Source organism: Suncus etruscus, chromosome 8 (assembly GCF_024139225.1).
Source record: "Suncus etruscus isolate mSunEtr1 chromosome 8, mSunEtr1.pri.cur, whole genome shotgun sequence".
NCBI lineage: Eukaryota > Metazoa > Chordata > Mammalia > Eulipotyphla > Soricidae > Suncus > Suncus etruscus.
Genome location: NC_064855.1, coordinates 971,187 through 988,186, shown reverse-complemented (window position 1 = coordinate 988,186; position 17,000 = coordinate 971,187). Strand labels below are relative to the sequence as shown.

The window sequence follows — 17,000 nt, the reverse complement described above, 5'->3', positions numbered from 1 at the left end:
CTTGTGTCAATCCTATTAGCTGTCAAGGGTCTACTTCTTCCTCTTGTTATGTTCAGGGGCTGAGGATGTTACCCCAGCTTATAACCAGGAAAGAACAGCTTCCATACTGATGACCAGAGCCAGTTTATTCACTTAAAACAGTACATAGGGCATTTGCCTTGCATGTGGCTAAAAATGTTTAGAGGTAATAAGATATTTATTTAAAAATGCTTCCACCCAAAGGCAGTTACTGTTAATGATTTAAAATCCAAAAATGGAGGAATGGAGTTCCAAAGTGTGTAACATTGAGAGGCAAGGATGGACAAGGCCTGGAGTCTTTCCTCACTCTCTCTGAGGCTGGGTATTGTAGCAGCAGGGTACAAACCAGGAGGGCCCAAGCCCCTGGCATGGCCCTGGCACACAGAACATCCAGGGGGCCTTCTGGGGACGGTGCCAGAGGATCGTCGTCATCATAATATGAGTGCATTTGCCAGCCAAAAGTTCGCTCACTCAGCTCACGACAATTCTCTGAGAGTGCAAGTCTCCTTGGCTCCACAGGTCTCTCTCCAGCGTGCTCTGAATTTCCTTCAAGATCCTCTCATCACTGAGTAGGGAACTCTTCATCATGGAGGCAGCCATATGTCCCTTTCCCTCTGGCTCCCTGAGTTCCTGGCTCGACAGGGATTCTTGGACTTAGCCAGCTCCACTAGGCACTGGGCCTCAACCGTCCACTTGGTGGAGAGGGAAAAAGCGCTCAAACTTCAAGGGTGAGATGAGGTAGAAGCCTTGGCCGTATTTGGTGAAGACCCAGGAGGCGATGCTGCTGACATCCTCGTGGAGGATGCAGCTGTAATGCACCTGCTTCCAGAGCAGCAGCAGCAAGACCACCTGCATATCGCTCATTGGTGAGCATTACCAGGTGGTGCTCCCCAAGGTCCTCATTTCGGCAGCTGCCAAAGTGGGCCATGCCCATGTGCCACACCTGGGAGCCCTCCAGGAATGTGAGCTTCAGCTTCAGCTTAGCGCTTTCCTTAGGAAGCATCTTGAACTGCTTTTCAGACACCAAGAGCAGCTGGTGGGTGCCCTGCATGTTGGGGCTATTTGACAGGTCGTGGGCAACTTCCAGGGGCTCCGGCAGGGGCACACTGCACCTGTCCAGCATAAGGATGCACTTCCTTGGTGCATGGTGCATCAGATAAATTTCCTTGACCTGCTCTGCCAGCAAGGGCTCATCCATCCTGCTATCCACAGGGGGCACACACAAGGAGAAGGTGTAAATGGTATCCCATTGGTGCCAACCCACAGCAAGGGACAATGGTGAAGGCTGTCACTTGGGTAGGTTTTAGTGAAGTAAAGGAAGGGTGTAGACAAAGCCAGTGAAGGAGTCCTCAGCCAAGTGGGCCTCAATCTTGAGCTGCACTGGAGCCAGCTCCATGTTCTGCAGGCCAGTGCACTTGGTGCAGCCACCCTCTTTGGGTATCTCTCCCAGGTGCCCCGCTGGCCACCACTTCCAATCAGACACATGGCTGCAGTGGAAAGACTGCTGCAGGGACTTCTTCAGTGACTCAGGACAGGGGACCTTCCATAGCCAGCTGGTCACGGGTGTAGTGTGCACTTGACAAATACCTGCCACGGCTGCTGATAGTCAAAGAAACTGAAGAGGCTGGTCAAAGAGGCTGGTGCCAAAAGCCAGGAGCCACCATTTGGAGTGCAGGGCCAGCAAGATGACCACAGCTGGTGATTGGCCCTGCGGCAGCATGAAGTCCATGATCCAGGGCGTGCACACAGTCACTTGTACCCCTTCCAGTGGTCCTGCAGCAGATCAGCCTCCACCTGCTCCACTGCCTTGTCCTTGAGCGCCAGCACCAATACCTGCCCTGCTGTACCAACCAAAAACAGGTAGCAACTGTACTTACAGAGAAAGAGCTTCTGAATGCCCAGGCAGGGGTCATCACTGTAAGGGTCGAAGTAGCCCACGTTGTGGAACAGGGGCCACTTCTCCTCACCAGGTGCCAAGATAACCAGATCCAGATCACTGGCACCTAGGAGGGCATCGACAAGGCTCTCCACAAAGTCCTGCTCATCACTGCCAAGCAGGAAAAAACATGCTGTGGAGAGGCTGGAGGTGGAGAAGGCTTTCCACCCCTTCATCACAGGGCTGTACAACTGCCTTGTGGCCAAGATCATGCAGGAGATGGGCATGCACATCAACATTCCCCCACCAGGAGTCACCCTCACTGACATTGTCTTCATGGGTGAGAAGACACAATTAGCTCAGTCCATGGTTCATATCAAGATGATTTATGGAGAATAAAAAGAAGACCATGACCATTGAGGTGGAGGTGAAGACATTTCAGCACAAGTACACTAGGGCAACTCCCTGGAGGAGATCCTGGAGAGGACAAGTGTGTCAGTGGAGATCCTGCCCTCAGACAGTGCCTCAGAGACAGTCATTCTCTGGGGTGAGCCTGAGAAGCTGGGTCAGATGCTGACCGAAGTCTATGCCAAGGCCAACATCTTCACAGTCACCTGCATTTCTGCCTCACCTGGCCTTACCGCTTCATCACTGGCAAGAAAGGGCATAATCTGGCCAAAATCACACAGCAGTTGCCAGTGATTCACATCGAGTTCACCGAGGATGAGGACAAGATCACACTGGAAGGCCCCACTGAGAATGTGAATATGGCCCAGAAGCAGATCCAAACAATGGTCAAAGATCTAATCAACCAGATGGACTACATAGAGATCAACATCGACCACAAGTTCCACAGACACCTTATTGGCAAGAGCGGAGCTAACATCAACAGAATCAAAGACTGTTGTATATGTAAATATTTTAGGGGACTATTATGTTACTGACCCTAACCTGATTGGTGATTGTGCCCTATCCTAGGGTGTGACCTGGCATTCTGCCCCCACCCTAGGGTAGGACCTGATTCTGCTTCCACCATTGGTTGGTATCTGATCCCACCATTGGGTGGTACCTGATTCTGGGGGATAAAAACAAGGGTCTGTGGAAGGCGAGAGGCTTTTTGCTGGAACTGAGGCTGAGTCTTTGGACTTCAGTCTTGTCCACCGAATAAAGCTAATATTTCCACAAGCCAGACTGTCTTCGAGTTTCACCTCAGAACCGTCGGCTGGATGGGGTGGCAGATGCGTGCTTCGAGCTGGAGGGGAAAGACCTCATCCTCCATCCCTCCATCAGTCAACCTCTTCAGGGGCTGACTTGCAACAAAAGACCAGTACAAGGTGTCTGTGCACATCCCCACTGACAGCGAGAAAAACAGCCTGGTGCTCGAGGTGGTCAAGGGCGACACTCAGGGCATACAGCAGGCCAAGTGGGAGCTGCTGGAGCTGGCCTTGTACATGGAGAATGAGTACACCCAGGATCTAATCATTGAGCAGAGATTTCATTGCACAATCATTGGCCAGAAGAGTAAATGGATCCAAGAGATCTGTGACAAATTCCCAGAGGTCATGATCAACTTTTCAGACCCAGCACAGAAAAGTGACACTGTCCAGCTCAGGGGGCCCAAGAATGAGGTGGAGAAGTGCACAAAGAAGATGGTGGCAGACCTGGTGGAGAACAGAGATTCCATCTCCGTCTCCATCTTCAAGCAGTTCCACAAGAACGTCATTGGGAAGGAGTGAATATTAAAATGATCCATGAAAAGAGTGACACTAAGATTGGCCCTCCAGCTGAGAACAGCAACTCCAAGACCATTGTCATCACAGGCAAGAGGGACAACTGTGAGGCTGCCCAGAGCCACATTCTGTCCATCCAGGAGGACCTGGCCAATATCGTCAAGCTGGGGGTGTTAGTCCCCAGCACAACTTGTTCATTGACAGCAAGGGTCCTTCTGCTCCATCATGGAGAAGTGTGGCAGCTTGCACATCCACTTCCCCGTGGAGGGCTCTGGCAGTGACATGGTCATCATCAGGGCCTCCAAATCCAATGTGAAGGCGGCCAAGAGGCAGCTGCTGTATCTGACAGAAGAGAAGCCAACCAAGAGTTTCACCATCGACATTCAGGCCAAGCCAGAGTACCACAGTTTCATCAGCAAGGGTGTCAGCAAGATCTGATAATTGCAGGATAGCACAGGCACCTGCATCATCTTCCCCATGGCCAAGGACAAGGACCAGGATCTCATCACCATCAGGGGAAAGGAGGAGGCTGTCCTGGAGTCCCAGAAGTAGCTGAAGGCATTGATCTAGAACCTAGATAATGTGGTGAAGGACTCCATGCTGGTAGATCCCAAGCACCACCACTACTTTATCATTTAGATAGGCCAGGTGCTACAAGAGATCCTGGACAAGTGTGGTGGATGATGGTAAGCTTCCTGCACTCAGACATCCAGAGTGATAATGTCACCCTCAAGGGTGCCAAGGACTATGTAGAAACAGCCAAGAAGTGCATCCAGTTCATTGAGGACCTCAAAGCCCAGGTGACCTTGGAGTCTGTCATTCCCCAGAGGTTCCACTGCTATGTCATGGGCCCCAAAGAGTACAGACTCCAGCAAATCACATGGGACTATAATGTGCAAATTAAGTTCCCAGACAGAGAGGAAAACCCAATGCCCAGTGCAGGGCCATCCATCCAGGAGAATGGTGATGACAAAGGGTAGAGCACAGAGGCCAAGCCTGGCTCTCTCATCAGTGCTATGACATCATCCTCATTTCTGGGCACAGAGAAAAGTGTGAGGCCTCCAAGAAAGCTCTGGAGGCACTTGTTCCTGTCACCATCAAAGTGGAGGTGTCCTTTGACACCCACCGGTACATAATTGGGAAGAAGGGCAGCAGAATCTGGAAAATGACAGATGAGTTTGCGGTGAACATCCACGTGCCAGTGCCTGAGCTGCAGTCAGACAATGTCACCATCACTGGCCTTACTGTCCATCTAGACCGGGCCAAGGTGGGGCTGCTGGAGCAAATGAAGGAGCTGCAGGCCAAGCAGGAGAACCAGGCTCTGTGGAGTTTCAAGTTGAGTATCACTGTGGACCCCAAGTACCACTCAAGATCATTGGCTGGAAGAGGGCAGTGATCACACAGATTCACCTGGAGCATGACATGAACATCTAGGTTCCAGATAAGGATGATGGGAGACAGCCCCAGGAACAGAGCACCATCACAGGCTATGAGAATAACATGGAGGCCACCCAGGAAGCCATCCTGAAGATCATGAATGAGCTCAAGCAGATGGTCTTTGAGGACTTGCCACTGGACCACCGATTCATGCCCACATCATCAGGTCACGCAGCAAGGACATCCACAAGATCATGGATGAGTTCAAGGTGGACATCCACTTCCTGCAGAGTGGTAACCCGGACCCCAACTACATCACCATGACGGGGCTCCCAGAAAATGTGGAGGAAGCCATTGACCACATCCTCAACCTGGAGGAGGAATATCTGACAGATGTGGTGGACACTGAGGCTTTGCAGGTGTACCTGAACCCCCAGCCCATGAGGAGTCCAAGACACCCTCCAAGGGTTTTGTAGTGTGAAATGCCTCCTGGACCACCAACAACAGAGAGAAAGCTCCGGACAAGAGCAGCTCTGAGGAATTTCCCAGCTTTGGGGCTCAGGTGGCTCCCAAGACCCTGCATGGGGCCCCAAGCAATAATGATTAGACCATGGATATCTCAGTCTGCTATCACAGCCCCACACCACAGCAGCCATCACAGGCATCCGACCCAGCGGCTGCCCTCTGAAAATTGTTGAAGCACCTCCTCGGGACTGACAGTGAAGGCACCTGGCTCAGAGTTGGTACTGGCTGTGAACACTAAAGGGCCTGGCCATGCCACCATGCACACGCCCTCTCGGTCCAACGAGCATGTCTTCCAGGCCCTCCTCCACACCACACAGGGCCATGGCAGCTGTGGCCCAGTCCAATTACTGTGTCATGACCTCAGGAAATAAATTTCCTTGACTTTATAAAAAAAATAAATACCCCCAGCATCCATATGGTCTCCTGAGCCTGCCAGAAGCAATTCTAAGTGCTGCCAGGTATGGCCCAAAAAAATAAAAATAAAAATTAAAATTAAAATGCTTATTTAGAACTAAAAGAGGAACTGGGATAGCTGAAGGTAACAGGACATAACCCAGAGTTAGGTAAGGCACTAGGGAGAAGCTCAGCATGAATAATGGGGCTTAAGAATGTCCTGGAGCAAGACAATATTGATAGGTATTATAACCAGAGCCCTCTGTGAAGCAGGAAGGACAGTCCAAGGTCAAGCCCAATTAGGAATCATCAATCAAAGGAAGACCCCCCCCCATCTTTGTGCTTTCCTTCCCTTATCCACCTTGTCTTGGTGGTGTATCCAAAGTTTTCAGCATTAAGAATTCCTGGAACATTTGCTCTTCAGGGGTTCCATCTGCCAGGCAGTTCCAGAATAGAATAGTGTCATAGAGGGCATTCAAGAGACCTCATAAAAGTTTTTATTCAAGGTCCTGCATACATACTCCCCCACAACTCTCAGTGGAACCCCAAGGTATATTCTGTTCTTGCCAAAATCTCTGATTGAATTAAAGTTCTATGTACCTTTTCATTATTGCTGTGTGTTTGGTTGGGTTTTTATTTGCTTCTGATATTGAATTTTAGTTTTGGCACCACAATGGTCTCTTCTTATTTTATTGTTACTTTTCATTTTTATTTTTCTCCTATTTTCATGCCAGTTGTGCTCAGGCATTGCTCTCTCTGAGGAGCAACTTTGGGTTATGGTATCAGCTTTCTGTTTGCACTTGCCTGGAGGCTAGTCAGCTTCAAAATAGTTTTTTAACTCATTGGCTGTGTCTGTATATTTTTATTAAAATCCAGTGTCATTTTTGTGCCACACCTAACTGTGCTCAGTATTTACACCTGACTCTACAGTCAGTTCTGCAAAACTCGGATCCATATGTGGTTCTGGTGATCAAATCCAATTGGCTGCATGCAAGGCGAGTACCTTACTTCCTCACTTACCTCCCCAATCCCAAAATTATACTGCCAATTTTATTTATTTATTTATTTATTTATTTATTTATTTATTTATTTATTTATTTATTTTTTGGGGGTCACACCCGGCATCGCTCAGGGGTTACTCCTGGCTCTATGCTCAGAAATCGCTCCCGGCAGGCTCAGGGGACCATATGGGATGCCGGGATTTGAACCGATGACCTTCTGCATGAAAGGCAAACGCCTTACCCTCCATGCTATCTCTCCGGCCCCACTGCCAATTTTATTATGGGATTTTTGTTTGCTATTCAGAGCTATGCGTTAGCTTATATGTAGAATGCTGATCCTTATCCAATATGTTATTTACACATATTCTTTTCTTGATTTATCTTCTCACTTGTTAAGGGATGCTCTTTTGATGCATTTGCTTTTTAGTTTGATGTACTTCCATTTGAGTTATTTTTCTTGTTATCTTTGTTTTGGGTTCAAATACAAAATATAATTTTAAGACCATTCTTATTTATATGCATGATAGCCTATTTACTCTCTAACACATTTATTCTGCTAGTATTTATTTGGGCCATACCTCACTGTGTTCATAGCTTAATCCTTGTTCTGTTCTCAAGGATCATTGCAGGTGGACATTGGGGAATCTCATAAAGTATGCTTGGGGTAGACCGAGGTCCATTGAGTACAAGACAAGAGCTTTATCCACTGTACTATCTGGTCCCCACGTATTAAAATTGCATCTTAAAATTGAGAGGAATGATTGGTGTTTTTATAAAAGGGAACAGAGCAATAGTAGGAGGCTTCCTAATTTCCTGCTTGAGGCTGCAAAGGAAGACCCCAGCTAACTTAATCCTAGCAAGGTAGGCTGTCCCTGCCCACAAGGGTGGTGTCAGAGGACCGCAGCCGCTCTGCTTTGCTTCGAGGCCACATTCATCTTCTAGACAATGAACTCCATCATTATGCATAGAAAAAAAAAACCACACTGCAAGCAAGACAATGGTGAAACAACACAGGCCAACTCCATGCATAAAGAATGAAGATGGCAGCTCTGATGACCCAAGAAGTGCCAATCACCCTATGGAGGATGTTCATAGAATTCAAAGAAAGCATAGATCGAGTTAAATGGAACATATAAGAATCAAGAGGATATAAATATAGAAATCAGAAAACTCCAAATTGAAATAACAGGTCTAAAAAACTCAGTAGATAAAATTAAAACCTCAACAATTAAATAGTATGGTGTGTAAGGCATTGATCTTACACGTGGCTTGCTTGGTTTTAATCACCCACATCCCACCCATATGACTGCTAGTCCCAAGTACCACCAGGAGTGATCCCCAAGTGCAGAGCCAGAAGAAATCCCTGACTTACACATAGCCTGGTGTGGCCCAAAACAAAACGTAACAAAACAAAATAAATGTAAGCAACATATTGTTCCCAGCATCCCACTAGGCGTGATCCCTAAGCACAGAGCTAGGAGTAAGATATGAACAGTGCTGTGGCCCCCTCAAAAAATAAAATAATATTTATTTCCTAATAATATATGAGTAAAGCAGATAAGTACATTATACTTATAGAGAAATAACAATAAAAATTAATGAACCAGTGATAATACAGTGGGTCAAGTTTTGTCTTACATGCAATTGACCTGGGTTCAATTTCCAGCATCCCATAAGATTCCCAAAACTTTTCAGGAGTTATTTCTGATCACAGAAGAATAAGGATAAATACAGGATGATATCACGTATCTGTGGTATTTATTTTTTAATAAAATCTTTATTTAAGCACCATGATTACAAGCATGATTGTAGTTGGGTTTGAGTCATAAACAGAACACCCCCCTTCACCAGTGCAACAGGCAGGAGTTGGGAAGTAGAAAGGGGGAGCATTGGTGGTGGAAATATTTGGCATTTAGAATAACTCCATGAAGAAACACAATGATAAGGGTAGATATTCTGAATACCACAGGTGCCAGTTTATAATGAGAAGGGATCAGATCAAATGGAAAAGGAGAAACACAAAGCCTTTGCTCTTTTATACTACAAAGAAACCTGCAACTGTGGAAATAGCTTTTTAGATTGAACAGGTGTTCCATCAACCTCTTACTACAAAGACCAATAATAATGTTCTAATGGTTTTTTGTTTTATTTTGTTTTGTTTTCGGGCCACATCCAGTGATGCTCAGAGATTACTCCTGGCTATGTGCTCAGAAATCGCTCCTTGTTTGGGGGACCATATGGGATGCCAGGGATTGAACCGAGATCCTGAATCAGCCGCATGCAAGGCGAACGCCCTACTGCTGGGCTATCGCTTCGGCCCAATGTTCTGTTTTTGTTTTTTTTATCCACGAAATCAGTTGCAGAACATGACTGAAGCCAGAAACTTCCACTGCAGTGCTCACTATCAATATGTTTTAGTGATTTCTTTATTCGATTTCTTTATCCACAGAGGTTCTTGTAGATATTGGTTTGATACCCTAATTTTATAATTCAGTCTTCTATCATATTAGACTCTAAATATAGTGCACTTTATGACAATGTATTGGCAAAATACTCTGATTTGTCTATTCCCTTTGATTATATCTGCTACTATGATCTAAAGCTTATGATCATAGAGACCACTGACATAGGCAACAACACACGATAAACTTTTGTTACAAGCCCCACTCATTGAGTATGTTTTCATAAATTAATATTATCTTTATTCTTTCTTTTTGCTCCCCCTCTGTTCTTCTTTTTTGATTCAAGCTATGTTACTATTATATCATAATGTCCATACTCTTTCAGGAAAGGAACCTCGATGCACAAGACATGGTGGATGATACTACATAGGGTAGACTACTCTTATAGTGCTCACTACCATATTGTTCAGTACTCTAGACATGAAAATTATGTTTATCCTAAAAGCTTCATTTAGCAAAGTTCACCCCCCCACCATTGCTGAAATGGTTAGAAATTGGAAAACCTTTCTTCTTCAATATGCCAGCCCCATTTAAAATTTAAAATTATTTTGAATTTTTAATCTTTTCATTTATTTCTTTTATTTATTTTTAAAGCACTCTGACCCATCCTATAAGGATCAAGCCTCCAACTTGATCTCTATTGCCTGTTTATAACTGGGTGTAGTGTGTATGCAATGGACTTTTCTATGCTTGCCTAATCTGTATTGTAACTAATCCCTGTATAGTGTATATATACTATATATATATATAGCCCCCTTATATAGTATCTCCTCCCTACCACACCATGCAGCATAGACATCTCCATTTTAGAGAAAGCAGGCCCACCAGATGTGTCTACTGACTTTCCTGGAGCAGTGAGCTGATATTTCCCCAAGAAATATTTTAGCTAGCAGGCTCATTGGTGGATGTTAATTATACCCCCTACATAGATTACTGGCAATATTTCTGAAATTCATGACATGATAGTGACATTACAATTTCTTTCTTACTATCTGGCGCATTCTCTCCCTTGCAAAATTACAAGCCAAAATTATAGGCCTCAGTCAATGACTCAGGGAAATTTTCAGCACCAAGTCTACAAAGAGTTTTCCTACTGGCCAAATAAATCTGCATCTCAAAATCCTAGGACCAGTTAAAATGCAAACCCCCTTCTCCTTATGTTACTTTCTTCCTTTTAGTTCTGGATTTTCTTCACTTGTATTGCTAGTTTTTGATTTGTATATTTTAGGGCCTACTGTCATTGTGTCACTTCTTCTAAGACTCCGCCTTTTGTCAGCACGGAAATGCCTTTTATACCTGAAACTGAGATGATTATGAGATGACTGGGTGTATATATATTACCAACATGGAAGAGTAAATTCGTCTCACATCTATTGAAGATGCGGGTCCCCATACTCTGTGTGTGGTTGTCATTTTCCCCCCAACATTATTCCATTTGGCTGCTCGTGCTACCTACTTCCCTCTCGTGAAGGATTTTTTTCCCACTAGAGTTGCTGAGACGCAAGACACCTGCTGTACCTTCCCACCCCCATTCACCACCTTACAAAACTCCTATTCTCTCACCCTCTCAACTCTGATCTGTTGTCTCTCCCTATACAACCCTCTTTATCCTCAGTCCTTAATTCCTCAGGAACCAAGACCATCCCCTTGCTCCATTTACTTGCCACCCAGCACCCAAAGTGCATTTAATTGCTTTGTTGCAAGAGATGCAGCAAGGGTGAGTCATTTGCCTGGCATGAGACCGTAAATGAAGCACAGTTTTAAATCCATCATTCTGTTTAGTCCCCAAAAGTACTACCAGTTTCCCCTGTATACAGAGCCAACATGGTCCTTGAGCACAGAGGAAGGAGTAATTCCTGAGCATAGGTCCAGGTGTGACCTTGGAGCATGAATGTGTGGCTTGGAAGTACTGCCCAAATAAATAAGTACATAAAATAACTTAATGGACCTGAAGATGGAACAAAAGGTTGGAAAAATGTACTGTCAATTGCAAAACTGTTTTCTATTTATTGAAATTGGGAGAGGCAAGTTCAACTTACTCTGGGATTTGGTATCAGAGTCTTATCAGACCCTCACTTTCTGAGTCCACAAAGTAAGCCCATTCATAATTCTTTTTTGGCTAGTTTTGGGCTAGTAATGAATAATACTTGGCTTTTACTACTTTCCAAGAACTCATTTCCAGACTTCCTCCCATTACTTACCTGCCTACCTCACTGTTTTTAATGATCATTTACTGTTCGCCTCTCAGAAAGAACGAAAACTGTTATTCTGCCCCAAGACTAATGATTGCATCCCAGAAAAGAATATTTCCTCTAGTGTTGATGTATGGCAGTTGGACTTGAACACACACTTTGGATAACCCCACTGAATGACCATTGAACCTGGACACACCAGTTGGACATGCCCCTTGTCATGCTGGGTATAAAAGGGAAAACTTGGATAGTTGTGGCGGGAGGCTAAGATAGTGATCAGAGCAGTGCCTGTAGGTCGGGGTTGGGGCTGGGTAGAGATAAAACATCGAAGAGCTGCTGCCTGCTTTGTACCTATTTCTTTCTCTTTCTTCTTTGAACACAGGCCCTCACCTGTGAATTCCCCACCCCTCTCTGAAACCCAGGGCATATCTATCTCTCCCGCTCCCTCCCCCTCCCCCCCCCTCTCTCTCTCCACCTGCCCTGCCATATCATCATCATCTTCTTCTTCTCCTCCTCTTCCTCCTTTTTCTCTCTTTCATCTCTCAGCTGTTTGGGGTGTCTCTACTTCTTCTCTGGGGTGTTGGGTGTCTCTTCTTCTTTGGGGTGTCTCTTCTTCCTCCTCCTCCTCCTTCCTTCTCTCTCTCTCTCTCTCTCTCTCTCTCTCTCTCTCTCTCTCTCTCTCTCTCTCTTCTCCTCTCCCCTCCTCCCTCCTCCCTCTCTCCTCCTCCCTCCCTCTCCTCTCTCTCTCCTCTCTCTCCTCTCTCTCTCTCTCTCTCCCCCTCCCTCCCTCCCTCCCTCTCCCTCTCTCCCTCTCTCTCTCTCTCTCTCTCTCTCTCTCCTCTCTCTCTCTCTCTCTCTCTCTCTCTCTCCCCCCCCCTCCCTCCTTCCCTCCCCACCAAGGTCCATACTGGGTCCCAGGGGTCGAACCCGAGCCCACCGCAAGCGCCCTACCAGCTGGACTACGTCTCTGGCCCCTCCAGGCCCTGTCTCCTCTGGGTAAAATATGCGGGTAGACTCAGGAAAGCAGGAGGCGCAAAGGGAAGTCGCAAAGGCTTGTGGGAAACGGAGTCCGCTCTGCTCCGTGCTTCCGCAGGCGCGCTGGGACTACAACCGGGCCCCTCCCGCGCGTGTCCGGAACTGACGTCACCGACACTTCCGCCGACACTTCCGGCCGGCGTCCTCACGGGCCCCGGGGACTGTCAACGGGCTGTCAACGGGCTCGTTGTGCGGCTGCGAGCGTCTGGGGAGCAGCGAGGCGGGTGCGGGAGCCGGGCCTGCAGGAGGTCGTGTCCCCGCAGGTCAGAGGCCCCCGGTCGCCCCACGCTGCTGAGGCGTCTCCCCGGGCTGGCGCGCATCATGCCCAGCGCCGTGTCCGGGCTCAGTTCCTCTTCCCAGGGAGCCGCCTTCCTGCGCCTGCCGGCAGCTGGTCTCCTCCAGGGCCATCTTGCTGCTTTGCTTTTCTAAAAACATTTGTCTGGCAGACGGAATCGAAGCCCACTCCGCCGCGAGCTGTCCGAGGGCGAAGGAGGGAGGCCTGGGTGCTTGCTGAGGCAGGGTGGAGGGAGGACAGCACTGTGGTGGGGACGCTCCTCGTTCCTTGTCACTGTGGGCCTCAGGTATTGCTGTGAAAGAATTGTGATTCACTTTGACCGCAGTAAAAAGGAAATATTCTGCTTGGGGGCCAAACTTGGCAGTTCTCAGGGGCTACTCCTGGCCCTGCGCTCAGGTGTTATTCCTGGCAATGTCCAGAGGTCCATTTGTATGCCAGGGATCAATGCTGGGTCGACCGGGTGCATGGCACACTCCCTACCCGCTGTGCTATCACTCTGGCCCCATATCTTGCTTTTATTGCTCAAACTCGTTGCCAGGAGCTCCCCATCGCTCCGTTTACTTCAGATCTAAGTGCAGCTGTGAGGCTGAAGAAGCAGCCTCGAATACCAGGATACAGGGTTTGGGGATTAGAATGTTTGGTGAAGGGACCTGGAGAGTGAGATTGAATGGGGAAGCTTCAGCACCCTGTGGACCTGGGGTCCCAAGGAGCAGATAGAAGGTCGAAGGCAGCTGAAGACAGGAGTGGCGCGAAGGACAAACCCTGGACAGTTGGGTCACTTCCAGGAGGGGAACAGAAAGGTAGGCTAGAGGAGCTGAGTGTAGGTGTGAGTGTGACTGTGGAGTCGGAGATTTAGAGAAACCAGATGGGAGGAAGCAAAGAAAGCCACAGCGTGGAAATACAGGTGGGATAGAAGCTTTGTTCCTAGTATGAAGCAGGAGTCTGATGTACTGTGGCCGCTTCTGGTGATACAACCACCACTTGTGGGGCTGCTGAAACACTGAAACAAGTTAGTAGCAGTCTTGAGTGCAGTTAGAGGCCATTTCTGTATGTTAGCTTCAAATGAATACCAAGGCGGTTTCTGAGTGAATTATTTTTCTTAAAAGATTGTGGTAAGCCAAATAATTTTCTGAAACAATGAAGATCTGATTGACCCTAGGTAGTGAACCTGGCAGGTGCTGCAGAGACTTGGCTGGTGACTCTGACAGGTGACTGGACATTGGGTTCATAAACTGGAAAAGAGAATGATTGTCTTGGGTACCAACGGTCCCTTCTTCATAGAAGGACTGCTTTAGAGGGCAGGTGTATGATTCCCGGAGTCTGGAGCTGTGGGTGTAGAGCCCTCGATGATAGTTTGGCTTGGCAGGGAGGGTCTGCAGAGAGCTGAAGGACGCAGGCCTGTGTCTGCATTCCTGTCCCAGTTCTACCAAGGAGCATCCTGTGTGAGGTATTAGCCTGTATGACATTTAGGTTGTGTGTCTGTGAAGTGAGCACATTAGTTACTAGTGAGATGCCCAGGGGGACCTTCTGGGAAGTGCCTTGTCCAATTCTCACTGTGCTTGTTTGTTTATGTTTGTCGTGGTTTCTGGACTCTCAGCAGCCGTAGTGTCAGGTTCCCTTCTGCGCTATGTATCCTAACTAGCACTTATTTCCTTTCAGAGAATTTTATACACACCCTAGTTTTGAGGAAAAGAATTTGGGATCTCAATGAATGTTCTGTTCACCTTGAATCACATCACTTTATGAAGCATAAAAGGGAAGCACCCTATGAGTAGGAATCCGTCCTGGAAGACAGCCCTGTAACTGTGCCTTGTGCTACCATGTCAGAGCACAAACAGAAGATCACAGACAGGGGAGATCCTAATGTGAAATGACCCAGAAATTGCTGAGGCTTCTGCCCAAGGTAAATAAAGATTTGGATAATTCCATCTCCTCTAGAAGTTGTAGAGACTGGGTGGTCTTGGGGTTTGGACTGAGAGGAAGGTAAAAGGCCTAAGGAGTGTTTCTTATTGGAAGGGTTAGGAGGTGTGGAGGAATAACCTGTTAAATCTTTCACTTCTTTATTCTCCCTCAGTGCTTCTCATTCTGACAGTTCACGAATATATCCGGTTATGTGGTCATCGTAATGAAATTCGTAGACCACATGCCTGGTATGTACAAGGCCGGGCTAACTTACTGTTCTGTTCCAGTAACCTCACTGAAGTCATTCCAATTGTTGTTGGTTATGTCGTTGAAATTTTTTTACCTAAGCTGTTCTATTCATTGGATTTAGCATGTAATTCTAGACCTCTCCATAGAAGTCATGAAAATATATGACTTTGGGGGACATAGATACAGTTATCACATAATCAGCATGTACTGGCTTAAAAATTAACCAAACCAGCTATTTTTTAAAATAATTAGTTTATTTAAGCATTGTGGCTACAAAACTGTTTGTGTTTGAATTTCAGTCATACATTGTATATCACCCTTCACCAGTACACATTTTCCACTGCCAGTGTCCCCAGTTTCGTTTCTCTCCCACTTCACCCTTGCTTCCTCTTGGACAGACATTTTACTTCTCTCTTTTTCTCTCTCTCTCTCCTTTTTTATTTTTTTTTGACACTAGTTTCACTATGAAGGGGTACCATGCATATCACTGTATCTTCTGTCATCACCCAGAGTGATCAGTTCTAACTTATCATTGTCACCCTTCACAACCCTAACTTCACTCACTGCTCTTTATGGCAAGCTTCCTATCATGCACTGATCCTCCTGGCCCTCTTCTCTGTTGTGTCTGTTTTTCATTTTTATTATAGCCCACAGATGAGTAAGATTAGTATATGTCTATCTCTCTCCCTATGATACTCATTTCTAAACTCAGCATAATAACCATCACTTCCATCTGTGCATAAGCATATTTTGTGACTTTATTTTTCCTAACAGCTGTGTAGTATTCTATTGTGTAGGTATCCTAGTTTCGATAGCCACTCATCTATTCTCAGGTACTTCTAGATCCTAGAAAAAACTTCTAAATTTCTAGATTGAGTTGTAACTAGTGCTGTGACAAACAACCAAACCATCTTATTTGCTGCAAGCTCAATGCTTTTTTAAATTTTGAATTAGGTTGTGTGGGTGATTTTCTCTTTTGTGAGTAGAGTAGTTGTTTGATCATATATGATTGTGCTCAAGGCTTACTCCTGGCTCTGTGCTTAGAGATCACTCCTAGCAGGGCTCAGGGAGCCACATATGGTACAGGGATCAAACCTGGTAGTATGGCTCTGTGCTAAGCAAGCACCTTACATGCAGGTCTCTCTCTGACCCTAAATTTTCTAAGCTCTTTTGCTTGTGATGTGATGATCATGTGGTACTTTGAGTTTGGTTGGCTGAAGATACCTCACTTGCGTTAGGCTGGTTTCTTCTGACTATTGCTTCAATCAGGCACATATTTTATGCTTGATTTTTGTTTTTGTTTTAGGGCCATACCTAGTGACACAGGACTTACTCTTGGCTCTCTTCACTCCTGGTGGACTTGGGCAAACTATATGCATTGCTGGGGACTGAACCCAGATCAGAAGTGTGCCAAGGGGCCATAGAGAAAGAACAGCTGGTAAGCTACTTGCCCTGAGTAGATGATCAGATTTGATCCCTGGCACCACATATGGTCCCTTGAGTCTACCTTTAGTGATCCCTGAGCAAAGAGCCAGGAATAAACCCTGAGCATTGCTGGTGTGACCCAACACCCCCAAAAAAGAAGTATGCAAGGTAAATATCCTAACAGCTATACTTTGACCCCTGAGTTGAGCCCTTCTAACAGTATAGTCCAGATTATTTGCAAATCACAGTCTTCCAATAAGGAAACTCCAGTAGAAAAGTACTTTTTATCCTGTGCATATCAGTACAGATTTCCTTTTAACAAAGACAAATCCAATGACAAAGACCAGATTGCTCTTTGGCAGCACTTCAGTACTGAGCAGGAAGACTTGAGTACTGGTACTCAAGTCCTAGTTCTAATATTCAAGTACCAGTTATAGGGCCTTGAGAGATAATATATCTAGTAAAGCGTTTGACTTGCTCCTGGCTGATATACAGTTCACCAGGAACTACCAGGAATAAT

At 46.3% G+C, this 17,000-nt stretch overlaps 2 pseudogenes; one reads left to right on the top strand and one right to left on the bottom strand.

The window, feature by feature from the left end:
- Nucleotides 1-489: 489 nt before the first annotated feature.
- Nucleotides 490-1,995, bottom strand: LOC126016408 (LLGL scribble cell polarity complex component 2-like; annotated as a pseudogene).
- A 3-nt stretch (nt 1,996-1,998) lies between these two features.
- Nucleotides 1,999-5,608, top strand: LOC126016407 (vigilin-like; annotated as a pseudogene).
- The last annotated feature ends 11,392 nt before the right edge of the window (nt 5,609-17,000 follow it).